At 42.1% G+C, this 26,596-nt stretch overlaps 1 long non-coding RNA gene across 6 annotated transcripts in view; it reads right to left on the bottom strand.

The window, feature by feature from the left end:
* LOC128345069 (uncharacterized) overlaps positions 1 to 26,596 on the bottom strand; it is a 209,746-nt gene that overhangs the window by 151,535 nt on the left and 31,615 nt on the right. For 2 of the 6 annotated variants that reach the window (XR_008316247.1, XR_008316248.1), the window contains one exon: positions 8,346 to 10,099. The exons of 2 other annotated variants lie outside the window; for them this stretch is intronic. This is a non-coding gene — a long non-coding RNA (uncharacterized LOC128345069). Of the gene's footprint in view, positions 1 to 8,345; positions 10,100 to 10,788; positions 13,898 to 26,596 lie in introns of those variants that run through there. 2 more of the 6 variants (XR_008316245.1, XR_008316249.1) reach the window with 1 other exon arrangement.

Below are 26,596 nucleotides of genomic sequence, written 5' to 3'. Positions count from 1 at the left end.
AACAAATTAATGAGAAGTGGTAGATAGGAGTTTGACCACATGTATGATATTGGTAATTTTTTAAATTTTTTAAATTTTTTAAATAAAAGTTTTCTGAAACATGTGTGTCAGTCAGATGTATGTTGGGGTGGTGGCGGGGTGGTGGTGGGGGTGTGTGGCGGCGGGGGGGCGCAATTTCAGTGCTTGCCCTGGGCGCCGTTTTCCCTAGTTACGCCACTGTTTTTTGTAATGTTTTACATGAACCAGATTTTTTTTAAAAAAGAAAATAGTCCTTGAATAGGAGTTGGGGATAGTTGAATATACTAGTCTCTATTATCTGGATTAAGGAGTCTCCAAATATCTGTTAATGCATAACCCAGTGTTTAAACTTAATCATTCCTGCCCCCCACTGAATCTTACCAAGCCACTCCTACCACCAGGAAGAGCTACAAACTGTAGACTGCCCAGATGCCCAGTAGAGAAGATGCTCCATACCCCAGGGCAAAAACATCTGGTAGCCCTGTTTGTTGAATAATTCTCCTGCTAACAAGACAAAGGGGGACCTTTTAAATTGGTGCTTCTCTTATATTTAAGAGGGCCTTTTCTAGAGTTGCCCCCGGACTCTGGAATGTGCTTCCCAATGAAATTAGAGTTTCCCCTTCTCTGAAAGTTTTTAAGAGGGACCTGAAAACATACCTGTTTAGCCAGGCTTTTAGTTTATAGTTTTAAAGCTTTGGGTTTTAGCGTTTTTATTTTTGAATTGTTTTAATTGTGTCAATGTTTTAATGGCTTTTGGATTGTGAACTGCTAAGGGACTTCTTTGTATGGGGCAGTATAGAAATGTAAGAAATAAATAGTAATAGTAACAACAACAACAACAACCAATTGTCCCCTGTTCAACCCAGCATAATGTCTCTTCAGTGACTATTGTTTCTCCCATTTGTATCTTTCTAGATTGTGATCCCCTTTGGAACCAGAAAACATATTTCATTCCTTTTTAAATATGAAACTGCTCTGTGGACTTTTTATTGAAAAGCAGGTATATAGATGTTATTATTTACAAGCATGGACCTCAACAAAACGTTACATTACATCCCTAGTAATGCACATCCTTACTTAATGTGCAAATTGAAATGCTGGCTGGGCTAGGAGGGAAAAGCTCAGCCAGTCAACGTTGCAATGAAACGCTGACTAGAGATGATGGAGAGGGACTGAACAGACCCTTTCCCGTGCAGACCCCTCCTATGCAGAGGCAGGGAAAGGAGCTTCCAGTCCGCGATTCAACAAACCGCTGGCTGGGGAAATGCTTCAGGGGCTAACTGGCCCCAATCTCAGCAATGGCCGCACGCTCTGTATCTGATGTAAGACATAGGGGGAGTGGCTGGGGGCATGCGCAATTAGTACTAGAAAGGGGTGGGCGAGCTGCTGGCAGGACTTTGGCCCCAGGCAAGCTCCCTACACCCCTGCCAGAGTGTTACCATAAAGCTGGGGAGTTGTGAGAAAATGCTCTCAAAACTTACCCACCAGCACCTGGGAAGGCAACACTTCAAAACATAGTATCTGTGTCAAACCCCTTCCCCTTCAGAAACAGAACAGGGGTATCTGACTGGTGAGAGGGCCACAATCTTTCAGCATTTTCTTCTGTGGAGATGGAAACAACTTTCCCCCTCAGAAGCTAATAAATTTTCTGCTCTTTTTGAAGCCCTCCTTCCCCATTCCTCGCCACTGAGTTCCATTAGTTCCACCTAGCTGCTTCTCTTAACTGTCTGAGCTCATGGACATCTGCTGCATTGACGAATATGGGGGCAGTTTGGGAATTAGTTTTTGCCCCATTAGTTCCTCCCCATTAGAATTTTTTTTTCCTTTTGTGAAACTGATGTTTCAAATCACTTTCAGGTTTTTGTGGAAATGATGTATATGTGGGTCACCCCAAGTCTGCCAGCACCTCCCACTCACCATCAGGTGCTCCTGTTCCCTGTCCATAAGGATCGTAATGTTTCCATCTCTAATAAACAGCATATAGATTATTAATAATAAAACACATTTTCTGCCAGGGGTGTGTGTAAGTGTTTGTGTGTGTGCTATTCTTCTTTACGCCCTAAGGGAGGGACCATAGTTCCTCCCCTAGGACAAACAAAACAAAACACCCCTGGAGAGCCACTACCAGTATTTGGAGGCAATACTGAGCCAGACTGTCTCTCTCAGGATCAGGTAGTTTCCTATGGGTCATTATGGAATCTCTGAAGAGTTCCTTCCCTGGCATCTCCAAGATAGGGCTGCAAGAGACTCCTGCCTGCAACCTTGGAGAAGCTGCTGCCAGTCTGTGTAGACAATACTGAGTGAGATGGACCTATGGTCTGATTCAGTATATGGCAGCTTCCTATGTTCCTATGTTCCTAAGCGCAGCAGTTGAACAGCTGCAGAAGTCATATCTGGATCTGGGGAGTGGACTTTTCCTATTTTCCCAGAGCATTTTATAAGTCAACACTGCTTTAAAAAAAAAGTCGCTGTTATTCAGTTGCATTTTATTAGTCCTCTTCAGACGTTATCAAGCAAAGTCTTGCTCACGCTTTTGATGTCAGCTGTTGTCCAGCAGAAAGGTAGGATATAAATATCTTAAATGAATTACATAAAACCAATAGCGTTTTGTTACTTCTAGTTCCGCTCATTTTTGAAGCCATCACTCTTTTGCAACCCCTTTCAATCAATAACTCACCTTCAATGAAATAATTTTATGAATAAAATTGAAATAGTACATTTTCACACTATAAACACATCTGTAAACATTTTATCGCAGTGCTATCTTTAATTAAAAAAACATATACTCTTTTTCATATGATAATACGTTTTGAAGGGATGAAATCTGTTTATTAGATTATGTGCTGGCATGGTTTAAAAACATTCCTTCCTTTATCTAGTTATTCAAACAGTATTTCCCCCCTGCTATCTTAGATTTTTCTCACGTAAGAAACTGGTATCAGAAACAGAGGAAAATGGATATAATTTTCTTACAAGAGACAAATTTAAGAAAAAAGCAGGAAAAACATTATTTAAATTATTATTGAATCTGGCTGTTTTTCTTCCCTTTACTGGATTGTTCTGACAGTAATTATCTTTATTTGATAATTTAAATAAAATAATTAATTAAAAAGAAGACAGTGTTGTACCGTGGTCTAAAACTGGGCTAATTCAGATAAAAATCCCATTGCGCTCAATGGATTACTTTCTAATTGGTGTATTTAGGAGTGCAGCTTGAACATTGTAATGTGCTGCTCTATGAATCTTCCGTTTCCTCAGTTACATTTCTTTTCTTACATTTTAATTTAAATATTTTGATCATGCTAGGAGGTATGTGCACTTGAAAAAGGTATCTACATGCATAGCCTCAGGCGCAGGGGTACATACAGATGGAAAGCTTGAGGAGTAACTCCTCACTTAACTTTGGGGGGTGTTTGGGGGAGAGAGAAATGGAATACATAGATTATTAGGTTTGGCATCCTGAGTTTAGTAAAATGAGAGAGGAAGTCTACAAATGCTTAGGGGTATAATTTAGATAAATACATTTGCATTTCAGTCTCTCATAATAGAAAACTAGCAGGCAGTAAATATAACATATTTGTTCCTCTGTTGTTACTCCTATTCAGATATTAACTCTTGGCCTACATATAGATATACATTACTTCAATAATTATTATATTTGATTTCAACTCAATAGCTAACTATTTTATCTTTAAAACATCTGGTTCATGAAAACATGTTGAAAAACTCTGAGTTTCAAGTGATAAGATTACATGTATGAAGGTCATCATTTTCTAGGCCATAGCTGAATCAAATTGCTAAGGGAAAGAAGGGGTGGTTTTATTCTTATATCCATGACACTGCTACCTGAAATTTTACCTGGATCCTTTTCACACTAAACGGTATTTACATATTGTCAAGACAAACTGGGCACAACAGCAATACACATCAGATGTGGACATACATTCATATCTGCACTTCAAGAGAGGTGGGAAGGAACATCCTTATCTGACCTGTGCTTAAGTGGCCAGGAATCATATTGTACAGACTGCATTTAGTATGGAGGCAGACATAAAGGCCATTCTAATGACCAAATGGGGGGAACAGAAGGGAAGGCAGGCACCTACCTTCCTGCTTCCAAATAGCATGTGCGTCCTCTGGGCTCTGCCACTCAAGTACCCACACAAGCAGCGTGATGGGGAGCTCCAGAGCTCCAATGGGAGGGGGGAAACTTATGCTGGGTCCTCCAGGAGCCTACAATACATGAGTAGCAGAGCTACTCCTCTCAGCACTACAGCAGCTCTGCTCTGCCTGGCCCCTCTTTCCCTCAAGTCTTTGAACAACATGGCCACCTGGGAGCAGTGCTGGAAGCAACAGCAACACAGATGACCAGAAAATGAGATAAGAAAGGGTTTGACCCCTACCTCACTTTTAACCTGGGTAGCTGATCTAGACTGCCCAGGAATGGAGTTCCTGGGTCAGGAGGGCTCCTACTACCACAGATGACCAGAGCTACCTGGAAAGAAGATTGTTAACCCAAGCAGCTCTGGTCATGAGAACAACCTTGTTGTTTTGCTGACCTGTTTCCCTATCCATGCAAGCTGGCTGATTTCCCCACATACAGTGGCATGCAGTGCTGAGCTTTGCACATGCGAAATGGATTTCTGGATATGCTGCTTTTCCACTGCATTGTTGTAAGCTGCTTTGAATTCCTTTGTGAGGGACACATTAAGGTATAAATGGTGTGGACAGAAGAGCAGTTAAGCATGATTGAGGCCACACACACAGGATAAGCACTGAATTGGTAGGTTTATACTGATAAATGTAATCAATAAAAATCTAAGCTAGATTCAAGAGAAAAGAGTGATTTCAATACTCCATTAAATCTTCTAACATCTTTGTAATAATGTTCCAATGGGTTTGACAGCTGATTCTGGGCACGGGATGAAGACAAACTATTTCCCACATGCATCACTGTTATCAGACAATATCACATAATGACCCATCTCTGTCTGAACTATGTTTTAACTGTCAGTCTAAATGCAAATCCAGTGGCTTTAAAATTACTTTTCATCCTCCTGATCTGGACTTATTGCATTTTAATGCACTAGGTGGGTTATTTCTTCAGGAGATTTCTTCCAGACATAATTTCCAGAGGAGATGTAAACCTTATTATTTCGGAAAGCATGACCAGGGATAATCAAGTGGTTATTTTACTGATATTAGGTAATAGGCTTTGTATATGTATTTATTTACATATGCATTTAATCTTCTAAATCTCCTTGCCTCATAATCAATATTTGTGAATATCAATGTTTTTGTTTGGTTATTGCCAACCCTGAAATTTTTGTGGCTGATCAATTATACAGTTAAATACATTTCTAGGAACATAAAAATAAACCCAAGTAATAAAAGAAGAAATGTTTAAAAACACATATACATTAAACTAATAATTTAAATAATTAATGGAACAGTAGGTGCAATCTACACTTCAGCACACACTCAAAAGTATCTGCCTTAATATGACAATAGAGATTTGTGACAACTAAGGCTTTGATCCTGCACACAGTTAAGATGGGGACTCATTGTTGACCTGAATTGAATTGAAGCGGCCAGTGTTATACAGGATAAAATAATGATGGTCCTATTGTCTTCCAGTTCAGTTGGAGAATTGTTGATGGCTCCCACATTGTACTTATAACACTAATGTGCTCCGACATAAATTGTAATATCTGAAGTGAGAAAATGTCACATACCTCAAGCTATCACCCATCATACTTATTATTTGATATTTGCATAATACAAGACCATCTTATTGCAGTTAAGGATCAATGCTTCTCCATTCCTCTCCCTGAAAATCATTCTCCTCAATTGTCACTAGATAGGTCTGTCAACAGTGAACAAAGGCTCATTTCCTTGCATCTGATGTTTTCTAAGTACAAAATATGTTTGTAAGTGATAACAGATACATCATGTTTATCAGCTAAGGGCTGATACACACACACATACACAGACACACACACACAGACATACTTTTCTACATTTACTTTACACTTAAGTGGTAAACTGACTGCCTGAAAATTGTACTTATGGTGCTATGTGTAACAGCAGTCATCAAGTGATGTGTGTGCATGTTTGAACTACAATCCTAAATGACACATTAACATTAGTTGAGTTGGTAGCCAGCTGAAACATACTTAAAGAACTTGTTTTTTGGTCAACATAGCAACTTGTTGACCAAATGTCCAGTGGAGCATTGTCGTCTACTCAGTGTTGTCCAACAGAGCTTTTTTGAGTAGTTTGGGGCTTCCTACTCTGTGGTCATCCGGAGTTGACACCGACTTGATGGGACAACTTTACTTTATGTGTGGGCTCCAAAGACCATCAAACACAACTCTCGGCAGCCTCTGTGATCAATTTGCATTACATTTTGTGGATAAAACCACTTGTATCTAAGGTTTTTGGAGCATCAGATCTGTATGTTGCCAATACACCATCTAGTCCTGTTATATTGGATAATTTTCAGACTGTGTTGCTGAGGAGGTGGACAGTCTGCTTTGAAGGCTGAGGCCTACCACGTTTCCTCAACCCTTGCCCTTCATGGTTGGTGAAGGCTGCCAGGGAGGGACTGGGTCCATGGGTGGCAGGGGTGGTAAACAGCTCTCTAAAGCAGGGGGTGATGGCCCCTCATCTGAAAGAGGAAGTCATTAAGCCCTTCCTTAAAAGCCCTTGTTGGACCCTGATGATGTAAATAACTTTTGACCAGTTTCAAACCTCCCCTTCTTAGGCAGGCTGGAGAGCATTGTGGCATCTCTCAGCTCCAGGCAACCCTGCATGAATCTGATTACTTAGATCCTTTCCAGTCTGGCTTCCAGCCTGGATATGAGAGAAAAACTGCCTTGGTTGCCTTAGTAGATGACCTATGCCGGGATATAGACAGAGGGAGTATGACTGTCGATTCTCCTGGACCTCTCAGCAACTTTTGATACCATCAGACATGGTATCTTTCTGGGTCATCTCTCTGGGTTGGGACTTGAGGGCACAGTTAGAACAACAGCCCTGCTGGATCAGGCCCAAGGCCCATCTAGTCCATCATCATGTTTCACTCAGTGGCCCACCAGATGTTGCTGGAAGCCTACAGGCAGGAGTTGAGGCCATGTCCTCTCTCCTGCTGTTACCCCCTGCAACTGGTACTCAGAGGCATCCTACCTTTGAGGCTATGGTGGCTCCACTCCTACCTGGAGGGTCATGTCAGAATGTGGTACTGGGAGATGCCTGCTCCACCACTTGGCCTTCTGAGTACCACAGGGAGCTATTCTGTCACCTATGCTATTTAACATCTACACGAAACCTCCGGGAGAGGTCATCCGGGGTGTGGGCTTTGGTGCCACAAATATGCTGATGACACCAGTTCTAACTATCTTTTAAGTCAGCAGACGCCAGGGAGGCAGTGGATGCTCTGAACCAGGGCTTGGAGGCTGTTCTGGACTGGATGGGGGCAAACAAGTTGAAACTTAATCCAGATGAGACAGAAGCGCTCTGGGTTGGTAAAACTGATAATCGAAGTAGTGAGGTAAATCTGGTTTTAGATGGGGTCGCACACCCTCTCAAAGACAAGGTCCACAGCTTGGGAGTGTTTCTGGACCTGATGCTGTCCTTGGAGACACAGGTGGCAGTAGTGTGCAGAGGTGCTTATTACCAGCTACGACTGATACGCCAGCTGTGACCCTACTTGGAGAAGTTGGACCTGACCTCATTGTTGGTAACATCAAGACAGGACTACTGCAATGCACTCTACATGGGGCTGCCCTTGAAGATGGTTCAGAAGGTTCAGCTGGTCCAGAACACTGCTGCAAGGATGTTCATGGGCACAAGCTGCTTCATGATTGTCACACCCATCCTGCGAGAGCTTCATTGATTACCAGTCCACTTCTGGGCTAGATTCAAGATGCTAGTTTTGACCTTTAAAGCTCTACACAGCTTGGGGCCAAGGTACCTGTCAAACCACATTTGCCCATAAAAATCTGCTGGGGCCCTTAACACGGCGTCTTAGGTCCTGCTCATGGCCCTGCCACTAACAGAGATTAGTTCTCTGTTTTTAGCTTTTTATTAATAACTTTTATTTTGAAACTTTAAAAAAACCCGTAATTTTAAATGTGGTTTTAATGTGGTCTTGTAACTTGTTTAATTTTATTAATCTTTTACTTTACATTGTTTCTATTTTATCAATGTTGTGAGCTACCCCAAGCAGTAGTGATTTGGATGGGTGGGTATAAATATTTTAAATAATAAAAAATAATAATTAATAACTTGCATACAGAAATATACATATGGAAAGAGCATGCCAATTATCTTCAGGCTACCATTTATTACAGCTTGGTCAGTTCAAAAATCATTTTTTCACAGTGTTTAGTGCTTCTCTGGTCTCAGTTTGTTGATGTACTTGTTACTAACTTGTTTTTATAGGAGATCCTAATAAAACACACCATCAATTTTTATGAATATGCTGACATGCTTTTTTTTCTTGAAGGAAAGCTGTAAATCCTCTGCTAATGATATGTTAAGTTAATGAAGCAAAGGATTTAAAGTAGTAAAAAACCATTACTCTGTGTTAACATGTATCCCCCAAATAATAACAATAATTAATTTTGAAGAACAGCTTCAGGAAGGGAACTGCTGGTTGCACACCTAATAACTTTTTCCTCCTGTGTCTTAATGCCTGCTTGTAAGTGCTTCAATAATAATAGTGTAGTTCTGCCCTATTGAATATCAAACCCATCCAGACAAAATGAAGGTCTTATAAATAGCGATTATAAATCCCCACAGGCAGAGAAGTTCTAAATATTACTATTTGTTTCCCAGATGTAACAGGTATACAATACACTCTGATTCTTCTTTCTGAAACAAAGCCATCACATAAATATAAATTTGGTCATACCATACCAGCTGAGTTTCAAGGATACAGGAGAAAAAGCTTCAAAGACATTTGCTGTAGGCTTCAGGTGGATAGGACTACTTCAATATTGAGGTTGAACACACTTTTCTTCTGGTTCTTGCCTTGTACAGTCCATTTCCATGCCCACACCCAAGGTTTGTTGATAGATATTACAATATTTTGCCCTTTGTATTATTTTTAAAATCTTATTGCGCTACTTGTCCAATAGTGTTCTTATTTAGACATTAGAAAGCTTTCTCCTCCTCCTCTTAGTCTTTCTATCTTTCTCTGTGTTGTGTCCCGCCAAATGATTGTTGCTGTTGCTCTTGATACAATGTTGCAAAGAACTAGGAGTCACGGTCTTTGCTAAGTCAAAGGTGTGCGTGTTTGCAACATTGTTTGCCACTTTCCCCTCCAATGTCAGAGATCAGAAAGAAACCATTCAAATGGCTGAAAGTCAAGCCTCAAAAAGTTAAAGTGCGGCTGGATCAAAACCATTTGAGTCTGACAGAAATAACTAGCAGTTGTTGTGCTTTTTGTTCTTAATGAAATATTTCTTGTTGTTTTAAATAAAAATTAAAAGCACACCACAATTTGAGTAATCTGACTGAAAACACACAGACATTCAGAGTCTACCATGCATCTGATTTTCATTCCATTTTGACAAGAAATAAAATGCTTATATGCAATTTAGTGGCCAAAGTATCAAGGAAAGAGGCGAGGACTGCCATGTATAGCAGCCTCCAAGCCCTCTTCCTCAGATTGCATGTCTTCCTCCTCCTCTGCTCTCCTACTGTGTTTCCCCCTCACAATCTTTTTTTAAAAAAAGACATAATAATGCTATACAGCTTATTCTCCACCACTCCCAGTAATAAAAAAGTGAAAGAGCAGCAATTTAAGATAAACAGGGATGAAATTGTGGTTCAAATCAACAACACAATTTATGTATGTTTACTCAAGAGTATGTCCCATTAACTTCAATGAGATTTACTCCCAGAAAAGTATGTATAAAATTGTGGCCAAGTCATTGGTGGTGGGGGTGGCAACTGAGTAAGAGGAAGCAAAGACACCCAGAGAACAAGGCAACACTTGATTTCTTTCAGTCCAAGATCCATGAGGGTGTTGAGAGAAGTATGAGGTTCTTCCCATCCCTTCTGCTTGCTGTGGCTGTGATAAGGTGAAAACAGACATCAAACATAGGATCCTGAACCCGGAACTCCAGGCAGATCTAAGTAGGGCACCTGGCTTCCTGGCCTCGGATAGTCTCAGATTCACTATCTCCTCCTCCGTATATGTGACACAGTTGGAAATAACAAGCCACAGAACACAGAAGGGTGTTCACCCTTGCCCATTGTCATGCCCTTCTTTCCACTGTTTTGGAAGGCAAATACAGGAAGATCCCATTCAAGGAAAGGCTTTGCCCTTGTGACTCTGGGGAGGTGGAAACCATTGAACATGTACTCCTCTCTTGCCCTTTTTACAAAGATACCTGAGACAAGCTCATACTCCTTCTACTTCTCAGATACCCTGGTCGCCCTAGTCAAGACTACATCAAGATGCTGCTCTCAGATGAAAATTGGACCTTCTCATACTGCCAAGTTCTGTGTGGCAGCGTGTAAGATCCACTGGACTGATTGCTAGTCCATAACCCATGTAGCAGATTCTTAACTACTATTTTACTTGATCGCCCCACTTTAGTTAGTTTTATTTCACATTTTAGCTATTTCGCCTTATTATGTTTTAAATATTTTATACTTTTTAGATGCTTCTACTTTTATAGATAGCTGTATGTAACTATGAATACCCTTGCTTTATCTAGAAATCTGGAAAGGTTCAATATATCAGATCTACATGGATGCATCTCAGTCAATTTATTACAATCTTTGATCAATTACAAATAATAGCAGAATTGCAAAATAACAATACAACAATTAGCAACCCTTCCAGAGATATATCCAAAACAACATACAGATTAACCTAAGAAACATATATGAATATATATTATAATACAGATCAAGTTTGTTGAGAACACACACACACACAGCTTGTTGCCTACACTCCCTTGCTGTTCACAGGGCATTCTCCTACTATGTCCACCACACCTCTGAATGGTAGTCCTTTCATTTGCTCTTTCTTGCACACTTAGGGCCAAGTAGGCAGAGATTTGAATTGGTAGGTGTTGTCTATGATATTGACGTGGAAAAGCTGGGGATGGATGGTGAGGTGGTAGTAAGCATCCTTGAGGTCCAAGGATATGATCCACATGCCTTTTTGGAGAAGAGTGAGGATGGCGATTATCCAAAAACATCTGTAGATGATGTATTGGTTGAGGTCCTGGGGATTGAGGATGGGAGGGAGTCCTCTGTCATGTTTGGGGACTGCAAAGTATAGCGAGCCTTGAGAAGATGGATTGTGAAGCAGTTCGATGGCTTGCTTGTTGAGTAGCGAGGCCACCTCTGCCAGGATGGGAGTGGCCCTGGTAGCAACAAGTGGATTGAATGGGGGTATAGAGGAAAATTCCAGCATGTATCCAATCCTTATGATTGTGAGGACCCACAAATCTGACTTAATGCTTCCCAAGCAGGGATATAGGTGGGTAAGCAGGTTCCCCATGTGCACTGGAGGAGAAGGTCAATGTTTCTCTGAGAAGGTAGGAGGCGGCCTGGACTTGGAGGCTTCTGGCCATTGGGAGTAGGAGGTGTGCTTGTTGTATGGTTGGTGGTGGGGCACACAAAAGAAGCTTGATGGAACTGAGTGGCAGGATGGTGAGGTTGGCTATGGGTCCATTTAGTTGGTCTTTGTTGTCTAGATGAGGAGGACTGCTAGCTAATGGACCAAGCTGTGTTATGGAGGCGTTGGACCTTTTGCTGGGTCTCATTGGCTTTGTCACCAAAAAGCACATCTCTGTCAAAAGGCAGATCTTCTATACGAGAGCAGGCACCATAGGCTAAACCAGAGGAAGGCAGCCAGGTGTGGTGGCATATGGCAACTGTGGCAGCCATGGCTTTCAATGCACACTCCGCAGAATGCCTAGCTGAATAGGGCTCTTGCTTAGCCTGGTGTGCCACCTTACAGAGGAAAACCTTAGCAGGTTCCTTCTTGTCAGGGGGAAGATGATCCGGAAAGGGAGCTAGGCATTCCCACAAGAAATGATTGTAGCAGGCACTGTAGGCCTGGTAATTGGTGACCTTAAAGTGTAGAGCTGAGATGGAGTAACGCTGTCTGCCAAAAGTGTCAAGTTTCTTGCCCTCCTTGTCTGCCAGTGTTGAGGCGGGGTGAGAGCTATATTTAGTGATATTTAGTGATGATTCAACCACAATGGAGTTGGGCATGGGATAGTGTTGAAGGAACTTCCCTACCTGTTCATCTTCTGTGTGCACTCTATAAAAGTTCTCAAGACGTTTGGTTGTGATATGTAGTCAGCATAAAGTTTATAGTCCTCAGACAGAGAACCTGGTTTAGAGTCAGCTAGATGATCAGGTGGTGATAAGCCCAAAGATGCCAAGTCCAATTGGGTAGATTGATCATCGGGGTCATTATAGTCAGATTCCTCTTCAGAGGTGCCATCTTTACTGCAGTCTGGTTGAATGTTTCAAAAGTCATCCAAAGGCTTGTTGTCCTGGGTAGTGGGAACAGCCTGTGTAGCTGGAGGGTATTGCTGAGGCCATGTCAGTGAATTAGGTTTAGTATGAGAAAGCAGATTGCCTGAGGTGGGAAAGGAGGAGGGTTTTGAGCAGTGGTCTGTTATTGGCATTGCAAAGATCTGGGGTTTGTAGAAAGTGTAGGCATGGTACTGTCAGCATAGTGTGGTGGCCTATCCGGTGCACATTGAGGTGAACGGGATCTGTCTCTGGTAGACCCATGGCAGTCTCACTGGTCCAGCTAGGAGTGATGAAATTGAGAAGGCAGATCCCTGGAGGTGGATTGCCATGAAGATGAATCATAACGGTCCATGTCTCTAGGATGGAGGAGTCCAAACGTGTGATAAAACCTGTCGATTGTCCCAATTCGAGTAGTAATGGTGCATATAGTGTGATTGGTCTTGGGTAGAAGAGTGGAAACCATAGGGTTGAGAATGACCAGAGGTCCTGGGGTTAGGGTTAGGGCAGAGTTCTTCTAACTCAGAGTGAACGTCCTCAATGTCTGAGGCATCATTTACCCCATAGTGTTATTGTTCGTCGGGACTTGCATCCAGATCTGAATGGCTTTTGGGGTCATAAGGGAGATCCTCCACTTTGAGTGGTAGAGCTGATCCTCAGGTTCAAGGCACTCTTTGGGATCAAGGTGGTTTTGTTTGAGTCCAATTGCCAGGGTCTCTTGATCCAGCTCTAAAACGACTGAGTGTTGAGAGTCTGCCAAGCGGTTGGGTTCCAAGTGGAGAGTTCCAAGTGGCTTGAGATGACTGTATAAGTGATTAATATCGCTTGTTTGGTTTAGATTGGGTGTCTCCCATTGGGGCAGACAGGTTATGCTTAAGAAATTTCACAGGTGTTTTACCTGTAGTGGCCACAGAAGCTGTAAAAGCGGCATTGGCTGGCTATGGCTTATTTTTCTTTTTTTCCTGGAGGGCTGAGGAAGTTGAGCCCAATGGAACTGAAGTCGTGGTCTAAGCTGCCATGCTGATGGATGGTACTGAGGTTGTCAGTACAGAAGCAGACATAGAAAGAGCTCATGAACATGCTTGGAAGCGCCTGATGTCAGGGCTTCAGTGGATAAGGCCGCGGTGGTAGGCTGTGAGCCTGAGGGTGTCGGGGGGATTCTCAGAGCCAGTTTACATGGTGGCTGGGGTGGATGTCTCCTGGGAGGATCTGACTGCCTGTTCCCAAAGCCAGAACCAGTGATGTGAGGCCCAGTTCTTGTGTGCCTGTTTGCTGAACTTGGCACAGTAGACACACGCTTCACCTTTGTGGGCCTTGCCGAGGCAAAACAAACAGTGGCTACGTCCATCCATAGAAGGGAGTTTGGCTGTACAATGGACACAAAACTTGAAAGTAACTTTGCTGGCCATCAGCAGGAAAGAAAGGCCAAAAACACTGACTCCTTGCAAAGGGATGGGGAAGTCACAAGGGAAAAGGGGAAACACAAAATGAAAGGCAGAGTAAACCAACTAATAACAGAAAGGAAGAAAATGAATGAGAGAATTTTGGGGGGGAGGGTAGGTTAGCTCAGAGCAACCCACAGATGAAGTTTGTGTCAGAGGACGAAGAAAGACTAAAGGAGGGAGCCCGCACACATGCACATACCGTTGAAGGGGGTGGGGCTACCACCCAAAAATGCTGGAGAGAGGTCTCTGCAGAGGTGCAAAGCCCATTCATACAGGGGTGTAGCAAGGTTGGAGTGGGCCCAGAGACAAGATTTTAAAATGCCCCCCTCACTGAATCTCAGCTCATGAAGTAAATAAATCTTAAATGAGACTGAATAGTGGTAACAAAAAGCATAGTAAATGTGTGTGTGTGTATAAAATAACCTATGTGCCACAATTAGAACATCATCCTAAATTATTTTTTTAAAGGTTTTGTGAATTGTGGACGCTGCGAGTCATTTAATGGTACTAGAGAAAGACATGCTGTTCTGGTAGCTCCAGGTCTTAACACTCACATCAGTTTCGGAGGATGAATACAACTGAAGGAAGCCCGGGCGGATACGTGGCTGGGGGAGTCAGTCATGTGACTTGTCTCTGGGGGCCCCCCAGACAACTGTCTCCCCTTGCCCTATTATAGTCACGCCCCTGCATTCACGTAGAGCACTGTATTCAGTTAACTAAAGCTTCTTGGTTTTCATTTCTTTTTCTCCCATTTGTATTAAAACACACTTTAAAAATCATCTTCCTTTTAATATGCTTCACAAACAATTCAGTGTTTAAGGCTGTTCTAGGAAGCAGGCTATAGGTCCGCTGGAGAGAGAAAAAATCTGAAGAAATCGAAGAGCTTGCCTTTGCGGAAAAGCTGAGGTGGGAACCAAGGATTAGAAGTGAAGGTCAAATACATCTGATACTAACTCTTGGTAGTAAACCCTTAGTACTACTTTTGCTACTTGTTCTCTACTCTCTTTATCTTTCATCTATCCCTGTAGCCCCGCCTCCCGTCAGCTATAGTTCTTTCCCTGACCACAGGAACAGACACTTTGTTAGAGGAAGAAAGGAGGGCTCATTCGCACATCAGCTCCTCCCATCAGATGAAAAATATCTGGGATTCATAGGATCCTTGATCCTTCATGGTTTCCCTCATGCAGAATAATCTCTGAACTATTAAAGAAAACCACTTAAAGAACATCCATTGGCATCTGAAACTATTAGCTAGTGATCTGACTAACAAGAGAGTTGGCTGGCTGGCAGGGGTGTAGCTATAACTGAGTGGATGGGTTCAAAGAACCTGGACTCCCCAGCTCCTGAGGACCCCCCCTCCCAGGTCCAGCCCTCCCTACTTTCTTCATTATCTCCCTTACTCTGAGAGCTTGCCAGGGAGAGGGGAGAACACGAACCCCCTCTCCCCTAGCTATGCCCCTGCTGGCTGGCATTCACAAATGCAAACTCCCTGCAGGAGAACTCAGCTGCATCACCATTGCTTCTTGGATCTCATTGTCTCCTTGGAATTGCACAATGTTGCAGTGAAAGAAGCCACAACTGGCAGAATTCTCCTGTCAGGGTCTAGACTCTAAACCTACCAACACTGTTCCCATTGCCCATACGTTTCACCTTTTAACCTTCTGCTTTCACGATGCACCTATCTCTAGCCACTATCTCCAGGCTCATGTAAGAAACCCAAAAGGCCAGTTTAGTTTCCACCAAACTTGGGTTGGGGAGGAATATGCATTAACTTTGCCTAACCCAAGTATTTGGCTTCTCTAGGGATCTTTGCAGTTGATTGTACCATTGTAGGACCAAGTGACAACAACGTCTGAATAACTAAAATGGGATCCAATTTAAAAAAACAAACACTAGCTAAAAGCCCCAGTTTGCATTCCACCATCAAGAAGAACTAGACTGAGTGATTTCTTTAAATGATTTCAGTAATCCTTAAGTGATTTCAGTATCTAAAAGAAACATTCACTCTATGGGCCTGTCTAGACAGCTTACATTCCAAGAATTACTGGAAGTCTGCTGCTCAGTGTCTGGATACTTGTAGGATTCTTCCATCTGTACTGGTCTCCTGTAATTCATACAATGGAGAGGGAGGCTAACATGGCAAGCAAGGAGCTATTAGGCAGGGAGTGGGGACAGTCATAGGTCAGTCAAAAAGCTTATGCTTTGCATGTAGACTATCCCAGATTAAATCCTTGCTACCCCTATGTTGACCATATTCAACTAGATAAACAATTGGGCTAACAGTGAAATGCAGCTTCTTATCCCTTCCCATATTTCTTTAAGGTAGGATTCTCATAGGGGTGTCCCTTAGCAAAAGATACCGCTCTTTCCTCAGGTCACTGCCCACATTCCCTGTTGTGGCTGACCATTATGACTAATTGAAAAGTGACTGCAAGAATTTGGGAATCAACAGTAAATTTGTTTTATTAAGAATTACTTTTGTAAGGAAACCCTTCTTCAAAGAGAACTCGCTGTGGCAGGCAATGGACTATTTTATCCTTAGGAGGCTGGACTGACAGATCGTAATTGGCTTAAGGTTTTGGACAGAAAAACTAGTTCTCCAGATTTACAGAGCCATAGAGAAGAACCATGTCATGTGTAGAAAACCTTTTGAGGACAGTACCTTCATCAAGGAAGGGTGCAGGACAAGAAGTGCGGCTGTGAAATTATGGTGTTTTGTGATTTTCTCAGTTCCAGCATTGTTACCCTTAGGCTTAACTGAAAACTATTGTGGTATAGTTTATGGGATCAGTGAAGCCAAAGCTTTACCTTTTGCTTTACCCTCATGACAATTAAGCCTCTCCACATACAGCACATGCATGAGGAAGATGCATGTGCTGCTACCACAAGACATGCTGTAGTAGCAAGCATGAAGTGTCCCCTTTGCTAAGCAGGAGCCACCTTGGTTTTCATTTGAATGGGTGACTACATGTGTGAGCACTGTAAGATATTTCCCTTAGGGGATGGGGCCGCTTTGGGAAGAGCATTTTCATGCTTGAATGTAGAAAGTTCCAAGTTCTCACCTTGGTATCTCCAAGATAGGGCTGAGAGATTCCTACCTGCAGCCTTGGAGAAGCCGCTGCCAGTCTGTGTAGACAATAGTGAGCTAGATGGACCAATGGACTGACTCTGTAGAAGGCTGCTTCCTATGTCCCTAAGAAAGAGGATGCTGGGTGGGATTATGTTTAGCAGCAAGAAGGAGGTCTAGAGATATTTGCAAGCAGTCAGCTATATAGCCTGCCAGGCATGTTGCCAGAGATAAAAGTCCACAGTCAGGGCAAAAAACCAGGAACAAGGGGGCAACCTGGATTCAGGATGAAGTAGCAAGCTGGGAGGAGAGAGACTTAGGCAACGGTCACAGATGAGCCGGCAACCAGGATCAGAAGGTAAGCTGAGAGTCAAAGTTAAAGCCAAAGCTAGAGCAAGCAGAGATATCTAGAAACTGTGGGTGATGATGATGGTGATGATGATGATAATTAGGAACCAAGGAGCTCTTGTTACTGAGGAAAAGCCTTAGCCCAAACAGGAGGCCTTTGTGTTTTTTCCTGTTCTGGAAGGATCCAATGACTTACCTGGCTGGGCAGAGCCAGCCTAGAACCTGACTGTCCCTACATTATGGCAAGATGGTTGTAGTTCAGCCACATGGGGCAGGGGTATACAGTCCACAGTTCTCAATCTCATCCTAGGCAGTTCATGACACTAGCTTAGTATTACCTACACAGACTGGCAGCAGCTCTCCAGGGTTTTAGGTGCAGGTCTTTCCCAAATCCCTGGAGATGCCAAGGATTAAACCAGACACCTTCTGTATGCAAAGCATGCTGTATGCTGCCTCTAAGCTACAGCCTCTCCCCAACCTTGCCATATGTGAGATCAGAAACAACTTTAGCTTCTCATTTTGCCGAAAAACCATTCAGAACACTTCTGAATTCTTACCTACATAAATTGATATTAAAGTTATAGTTCCCATCATATTTTTGACTGAAATTTCTCCCTGTACTTTCTTAATGTTAGTAAGTATGTAGGTAACTAACTAACTAACTAGATGTAGACTTTAGGGTGAATCTGCTACAGTGGCAGTACCAGAAATAAAAATGGGGAGCACAGAAGAGGTAAAGTGCCTTGTGGCGGGGTGGGCAGAGTGAGCTTTGCCCCACATTAGATTTCTGAAATAACAGGATATTTAACATTAACATTTCTACTGGTATAGTGGCGATGAAATACACATGATGACAAACCTGCAACAATACTCCTTTGAACAAAAACAAACATTTTGTCATTAACACATCATCATCAGCACGACGATGACGTGTTAATGTTGAAACATTTGCTTTTATAGAAACCTTTAGGGGGGATTAATTTCCAAACACACACACATACACACACACACAATAAAGAAGCTCTTCAAAGGAATATTAACATTTCCATCATAAGCATATTTTCCCTGAAGTAAATCCTAATTATTTTGATGGAATTAACTTTCAAGTAAGCATTTTAAAGTTTTTATTTTAATTTCCAGTTTATTATTCATTTATAATTTCCATCCAGCCCTTTCCTCTAAATGCCTCCACCACTTGATCATCCTTCCCCAATCTTCTCCTCCCTGCCCTAAATTCCTCCATCTCCTTGCAGACACTTATTCACAGGCTGGGTGGATAGTTGCTTCAATAGGGCAATGTAGGCTGTTATGGAAACTTATTTTTACCTAAAAAGGCTCCCCTCGCAAACAAACAAAAGCATAGGGGAGCAAATAAGAACAAAAACAGGTAGTGATGGAGTGCTAAAGATTTTGACCCATAAACAGAAGGGGAGGAGACTACAGGGATAACTAAATGTCATTGGCTTGGCAGGGAGCCTATGTGCTACCTTAGAGCTCCAAAGTCCTCTTCTCCACCCCAGTTCTATCACTGTCAGTGAGAAACAAGCCCACAGAGAACTGCTCTTTATATAGATAGATAGACAGATAGATAGACAGATAGATATAGAGAGAGAGCTTGATGGCAATAAAGCAAAGCACTCTGTATGTGAAAAGCACCTTTCCTTCAAGGAACCACAAGTGACCAGAAGCAGGGTATGTGTGAGCTACTTGTCTGAGGAATGCGTGTCCCCCTTGCACCACCTATGATCTGCCAAGACATGCTTGAAACCGAAATAGGTATCATTAGTTCCTATCCAACAGAGATAAAAGATGTGAGGATGCCTCTGAAAAAGGAAACTATATTGTGAGCCAGGAAAACTTGCTGGATAAAGGTCTACTATCAGCAGCCAAGAAGGAAGAGAAAGATTCACAGTCTCTTCTTGACCTGTCTTTTAGAATGGTTCTCTACAAAGAAAGTAGAACACAAATTATATCAAAAGATGAACAAGCTACCAAAAAAAAGCCCTCACACCCCCAAACCAAAACTCCGACTTTTCAGTTCTTATTATATTTCTTACTCCTCTGTTGTATTTTATAAGAACATCTTTTGTATAAAATTCCATTTAGCAACAATTTATCCAGTTCAATGCTGAGGTGAAAAAAGGACCCTGCTCTGCTGCATCATATGCTATGCATTCCTATGAAAATTAATTGGGGCATGGATGGAGTTGAAGGGTAGCTAGCAAAATGGTTCAGAATTAATAATGTCTTCACATGTCTTTGCTGGTTTAGAGAACTATGTCTCTTACTGATCTGAAAGGAGTGGGTTGAAAATACTGTTCAGTTCTTTCTGTCATCCCTTAGAAAGAAAGTTGTGCCTACATTTTCTCCAGAAACAAGGTCAAAGGACCATTAAGAAAACAAAAAACCTGGGATGATGTCAGTATAATCTTAGTGGGTTCTGCCTTTTTCCAACCCACCAAATTTGGGCCACATTTTAAAGGCAATGCATTTTGCACCATTTGGAGCCTGATCTCTGCAACCCAACATACTCCCCACCTCTTCTCGTATAGTAAGGAGCTCCTGCAGATCTTGCCTTGCTGCATTGCTCATTCAAAATGGCAGCAGAACCAAATGGAGAACTGAAACTGGGAAGGAGGGTGGGAGAAAGGTGAGCCAGGACCTCCCTTCACGAGTTGCTGGAGTTCCCTCCACTTCACCAGTCCTCCTTGATGGATATTTAACTAATTATTATTAATGAAGTCAGGCAAAAAGGACCAGATTCTGATGCACAAAGGACTAATAGTAGCTAAATCTAGCTCTAGTGTCCATACAAGTAGCTACATCAAGGCACTATGTAAAGCAAGACAGGAGCCCTGCCACATCCAGAGATGACAATTCTTCTTATTCCCACAAATGTACAAACAAAATCCTAAAATGTACACATAAACAAATATCCTTCAAACTAAAGGGTTGTTATTTTCTGGTATTTGTGAAGCTATCTCTTGAGCAGTGCTCCTCAAGTTAAGTTGATGGTACTTTTAGTGTAGAGCTACTCAGCTTAATTGCCAATCTCCCCTGCCTCCCTCCTTGGCCTCCATAGATACTACCACCAGATGTTATGGCAGCTTGAGTCCCAGCACAGGAAGGAAACACAGCAGTTAGTCAAGAAGCAGTTAGTCAAGAACAGGCCTGATCAACTTTGGCCCCCTAGCTGTTTTTGGACTACAACTCCCATAGTCCCCAGCCATAGTGGCCAATAGCCAAGGATTATGGGAGTTGTAGGGCAACATCTGCAGGAAGGCCAAAGTTGAGCAGGCCTGGTCAAGAAGCACCATCACCTTTCCCCATGAGAAATACAAGGGTCATGTGTATGGCCAGGAGAAGTGCAAACTTGAATGTTCCGCTGAAAAGGTTTAGTAAGCCTGAGAATGCCTCTTGGGAGGTCCCAAGCTGAAGCTGAGATAGCCAGGAGGCTGATGGCACCACCCACGTGTTCTTTTAATGCCGAGTGGTGGAACTTCAAGAGCTGCTTGGTGACTTCCTTTATCAATAAATTATCTTTCACAGTGCTCTAGCAAGAGCAATAAATTATGCATTTGTGCAAAAATAAAGCTGAGGTTGTTAATATAAATGACAAAAATGCCTTCAGCACCCCACTGCCAATGAGAGAGATTTTAGATATGTAATAATAATGGAATGCCCCCTTTTCAATGAAACTAATATATACTAAAACAGAAAGAAGTCATCCAGGCATAATAATTATATAGCATTTTGAACTGCTAATCTTAATGGTGAATATCTATTTCAGTGTTTAACTGACAGTACTGAAGATAACCAATTGCACTTTAAAATGTGTGAGGATAAAAGATGCTTTTAAAAATTCAAGTTTTTCCATCTTAATTTGGACTGGTACATTCTGAAGGCGCACCAAGGGAGAAGGTCATCTGTTTATCCTTCCATGAGCCTTACTACTCATTCAGCTTATTCATCCTCTGTTGAAAACATCTTTACTGAATTTATCTGAATTGACTGTTCACCTTGTTTACTGCATTGCAGTTGATTTAACTAGCTGCTGACCCAGAGCATCTATCTATCTATTATTTATTTATTCAATTTCTATACCGTCCTTCCAAAAATGGCCGAGGCCGGTTTACACAGAGAAATAATAAATAAATAAGATGGCTCCCTGTCCCCAAAGGGCTCACAAACTAAAAAGAAACATAAGATAGACACCAGCAACTGTCACTAGAGATACTGTGCTGGGGGTGGATAGGGCCAGTTACTCTCCCCCTGCTAAATAAAGAGAATCACCATGTTAAAAGGTGCCTCTTTGCCAAGTTAGCAGAGGTAAGTTGAAAATATCTGTGTAGAGGCACTGAAAGTTATTAGTTAAAATATTTGAATCTTGCCTAAGCTGAATATTCAAGGCATCTTAAAAACAGGTTGAGAGGCTGCATTTCATGGCTTAAATTGCACTGATGTGAGAAGGAGCAAATGTTCCTGCATTGAAGCAGACACCCAAGTTAAAACCATTCTCACAGTCATATATTTTCTATATTGGTCTATCCATTTGCCAGCCGTGGCCTTTACGTCTTCCTCCTTTAGCCCTTGTGAAACCAGATAAGGTCGTTCTCATGACTGGCCAAAGCAGGGTAGGAGTGGGAAAACCAGGGTATGCTCATGTGGAGTCATGGGACCTGCTTCTATCCTGCTATTTTATATCAGGGCTACCCTATATTTTAACCAAGCTAAGAGGGGAGAGATTCTCACCTTACCTCACATCCCCAATTGTTTTTGCGATTGGGGCTGTTGGTAGCAGCTTCCAGCAGCCTGGCTCACTTCCATCCACTGAGTGCCAGGAAGCCAGGAGCTGCTGCACTGATGCTGCTGCACTGATGCAGGCAACACCAGAAAGTTCCAAATATCCATTTCATAGCAGAGCATCAACAAAAATACTGCACTGAATGGGGCTGCTCCACAGTTTTGCCCATGAAAATTTGGGGTGTGAAAGCAAAAGTTTGGGAATCATTAAATCAGGAACATTAAACGTCCCTGCTTTTCTTTTCCATGTCCTGTTTGGGTGTCTTTTCACAGCTGCTTAAACTCAAAGTGTAGCTCCAGTGTTACTGAAGTGTGTATGGGTGAAGGAGGAGGGCCCAGGATTCTGTTTAGTGCCAGGCACTGGGTTGCACCATTGTGGCCTTCATGGGAACAAAAGTTTTTCTTGAAACATTATCCCTGCTTTCAATTCAGCCCAGCATATTATTACAAAATACCCAGAACTATATGCAAGGCTAAGAGCAACTGTAATTGCTTCACTGCTACCGTATGCACTTGCTCATGTGGGAAAGATTAGTACTATGATTTAGTTCACTAATACCATTCTACCAAATCAGCTTAGGTTCTATCCAGTTGACTTGACCAGTTTATCAGGTGACCTCTTTAATGCTGCAAGTTCTTTTCTATATCACTGGGAGATTATGAAATGCTTGAGTAAGACTCCGTGATGGAGTCCAGACAAGACAGAAAAAGTAATGTCTACTAACTGGTTGTCCCACCTGAACTAACTGAAATCCAAATTATAGCAGGCTACTTTCCCACTGAAGTCTCATCCATGCCGAACTTGCTCATTAAGCAATATTAAAGGGAAAGTTACAAAATACATAAACACATCACTTATCTACAGAAATATCTGAATTTGTGTAAACTTTGTATTATATACAGAATTTATGTTTTGGCAGTGGCTGACATCCCAGAAAGGATACATCAGACCGTAACATTGTGTGTTACTGACCAGCTGCACAAATGTAAGACTGTGCGAATGACATTGCACAAGAGCAAGCCCACTGGAAATAATGGGCTTATTCTTGAGCAACATTATTTGCACTTTTTTGCCTTTGCACGAGTTGCACAACTTGCATACATGCAACATTACTGGGCAAGCATACCTTTGCACGATACGTCAGCCAGAGAAAACAGCTTTGTATTCTGCTTCTGCACTGCATCACAGATGGACTCTTGCAAATAGGGAAGTGGAGGGTGGCTCTATCGTTTCATGAGACTAGGTCTTTCAACAATGTGTCATGATAACTTAATGAAACATCCATGCTAAACCTCCATGTTTCATTAAAAGGAATACGGCCTCTCAAGACCAGATGCTGGGGGAAAACAACAAGGGATGGCTTGGCTATTCATGTGAGCTTCTCAGGGCATCTGGCCAGCCTCTGCTGGAAACAGGATGCTGGACTAGATGGACCTTTCACCTGATTCAGCTGTGCTTTCCTTATGATGAACCATCTAATCCAATTGATTCAAAGTTTTAGTGTCTTCTGTAGTAAAGAGTTGGACAGATGGTGCTGTGTTCATTTCATACTTCTTTGGCTCTCTGTAGGGAAATATTAGCAACTTTGCCAGGTATTAAATGTTGCTTAAATAGGAAAAAAGTACACACTGACAACCAAAGTGATGTATCATCAGAACTGGTATAACAAATAAAATAAAAACATTGTTGACCCATTCAATGATCCAACAGATATGACACGGGCAATATTTTCCCCAAAGTTGACACAGAGGAAATACTGCTACCTGCTGAAGCACAATGTTTAGCTTTCATGTTTTAATTGGCGTGCAAGTACAGTTCAGATATTACCCAAGCTTAGCTAATAAAAACACAGACTAAGTGGTATGGCTGCAGGTAGTGAAGTACTGTTAGCACATCCAATTTCTCTATAATGTTGTCTAGTGTAAAGTTGTGCATGTGCCTTTTGTGTGTATGATGGATTTTACAGACTGGCATAATGAATGGATTAATTTTGTTGCAATTATCACCTTTATATGTGATCGTTAAATATTCTATAACATGTTCCCCTTTGCTTACTTTACTCCAGCTTTACAATACATTTACTATATATCACAGGAAGTTGCAGGAGGCAGCATATTTTTATGTATAAAATCTGACCAATGAGAAGTGGTGGCAACCAAGGATCCCCCTTCCTCCAGATGTGGTCCGGGGACATTACACATCTTAGAGGGTGCCATTTCTGGTGTTTCTGATGTGAGGTAAGCAGTGCAATCTCAATATTTGCTGTGACGGCAAACAAGTACCGAGGATAATGTGTCATATGAGTGCAATGCAACATGCAGTGGCACTATTTAGTATGGCAAAGATGCTATGATGATGTGAGAGAGCTATCAGTGTAAATGGTTAGGCTTAAAGTGCTATAGTGGCAGATTATCATTTGTTAATTGAATTCTCAAATTATTAATAGCAACAAAAAAGTGTTTGGTCATCACAAAAAAACCCTAGTATACTATGTGTTACACCAAATAAGCATGTCTTGGTCTGTGTAATTAATAATGCAGCGGGGAAACGCTTGACTAACAAGCAGAGGTTGCTGGTTCGAATCCCTGCTGGTATGTTTCCCAGACTATGGGAAACACCTATACCAGGCAGCAGCGATACAGGAAGATGTTGAAAGGCATCATCTCATTCTGCACGGGAGGAGGCAATGGTAAACCCCACCTGTATTCTATCAAAAGAAAGCCACAGGGCTCTGTGGGCGCCAGGAGTTGAAACTGACTTGATGGCACACTTTACCTTTACCTTTATAAATTCAGCAGCATACTTTTGTTGCTTATTGATATTATGAATAAATTAGAGGTACAATTCAGAAAAAGTTAAGCATGCTGTGATCTTAGGATTCCACAGCTGATAGGACCCACTGAAGACCATGGGACATAGGCAAACAGAACTGGGCTCAAATTCCATTTGCTTTTAGTGAGATTTCAAACATATTTAACTTTCTTTGGATGGAGCCTTAAGGCAGTTAACTCCAACTGTAGCAAAGGTTCTTGAAAGGACAATTTACTTATGTTACCAAATAGCCTTCCTTCCATCTTGGAATTCCGCTTTGACCCAGTTCCAGACTGTTGCAGAGAAAAATGTTTGGTGCCTTTGGAGCCAAAGCCTTTGGAGGCTTTGAGAAAGCCTCTGGTTGGACAAAATAGCAGGGTCATGCAACCTGAACTGACACAAGCAGCTAGGAGAGGCAAAGCACCCACCTGCCTTGAATTCTTAATGGAGCTGAAATTCTATATGGAGTAAACAGTGTTCTAGGCAAAAGACAAGTCCTGAAAAACTGAATAACCACATCCTAAAATGCAGTCAACACAAATTTTAAGATAGTTAATTGGATGTGGTACATCATTGCCCTTTTCTCTGGGAGAGCCATCTGAATGGCATTTCCCCCTGCCTTCACAACTGAGATTCTTAATTACCTCCTCTGCTCTTGAAGATTTTCATCTTTGTAACTCCTGCTAAGAGACTCTTCAAGGAAAAATCTTATAAATAGTCTCTGTTTTTAGATGTGGGACTGTAGCAATCACAGTCTTCCACTGACCTGGATGCAACCTGGCTTAGCACTCCATTACTGTACTCTACCCTAAGTTTCCCCTCAGCTGATGCATGCCACATTGAGTTGCCCTCCCTAATCTTCAAGTAGTCCCTATTCCTCACACAAACTCAAATGATTGAGTCTTTGAGTTGCCCTTCTCACAGCCCCTTGGAGGTTGGTATGTGCATTGATATTGGACCAACCACCAACCAAGCTTGGACCTAAGGTCCTGTCTGGTAGGGATGTGCAGAATGTTTCGAGCCCAAAATGTTCTGACTCAAAATGGGCTGTTTCAAGTGTTTCAAAGTCAAAACAGAAGGGCCTTCAAATGAAGGGCCTGTTTCAAGCTTAGAATGGAACAACTCTGTTCCGAGTCAGAACTTTTCAAGTGTTCTGAGCGCCATTTTGGAGGCATGTTTTTCCCATGCTGACTGGTTTTGGCACTGGCTTCCAATTGGCTTGTAATCACCTTGCTTCTTGGTTGGCTTATCAACAAATCAACTAATCAACAAATCAAGAAATCAATCAGAAGCCAGTGCCAAAACCAGTCAGCAAGGGGAAAACACACCTCCAAGATGACACTTGGAACACTCAGAACTTTCTGAGCTCATTCAGACGAAATGTTCTGGGCATTTGTGTTCCATTCCAAGCTTGGAATGGAATGCAAATCCCATTCTGTGCAAATCCGTACTGTTTGGTGCTTGAGGACTCTTCTTTGCCTACCACTTTGGCAGCACCTCTGTGGACAGGGCCCTTGATTTTCACTCCCTTGGCTTCACTCACTTAAGATAAAAGAATTTGTAAGTATAAAAGTTGCTCTTCCTTTCTTC

This window comes from Hemicordylus capensis, chromosome 2 (genome assembly GCF_027244095.1).
Source record: "Hemicordylus capensis ecotype Gifberg chromosome 2, rHemCap1.1.pri, whole genome shotgun sequence".
Taxonomy (NCBI): Eukaryota; Metazoa; Chordata; class Lepidosauria; order Squamata; family Cordylidae; genus Hemicordylus; species Hemicordylus capensis.
The sequence above is the reverse complement of the archived record's forward strand: the minus strand, read 5'-3'. Positions and strand labels throughout refer to the sequence as shown.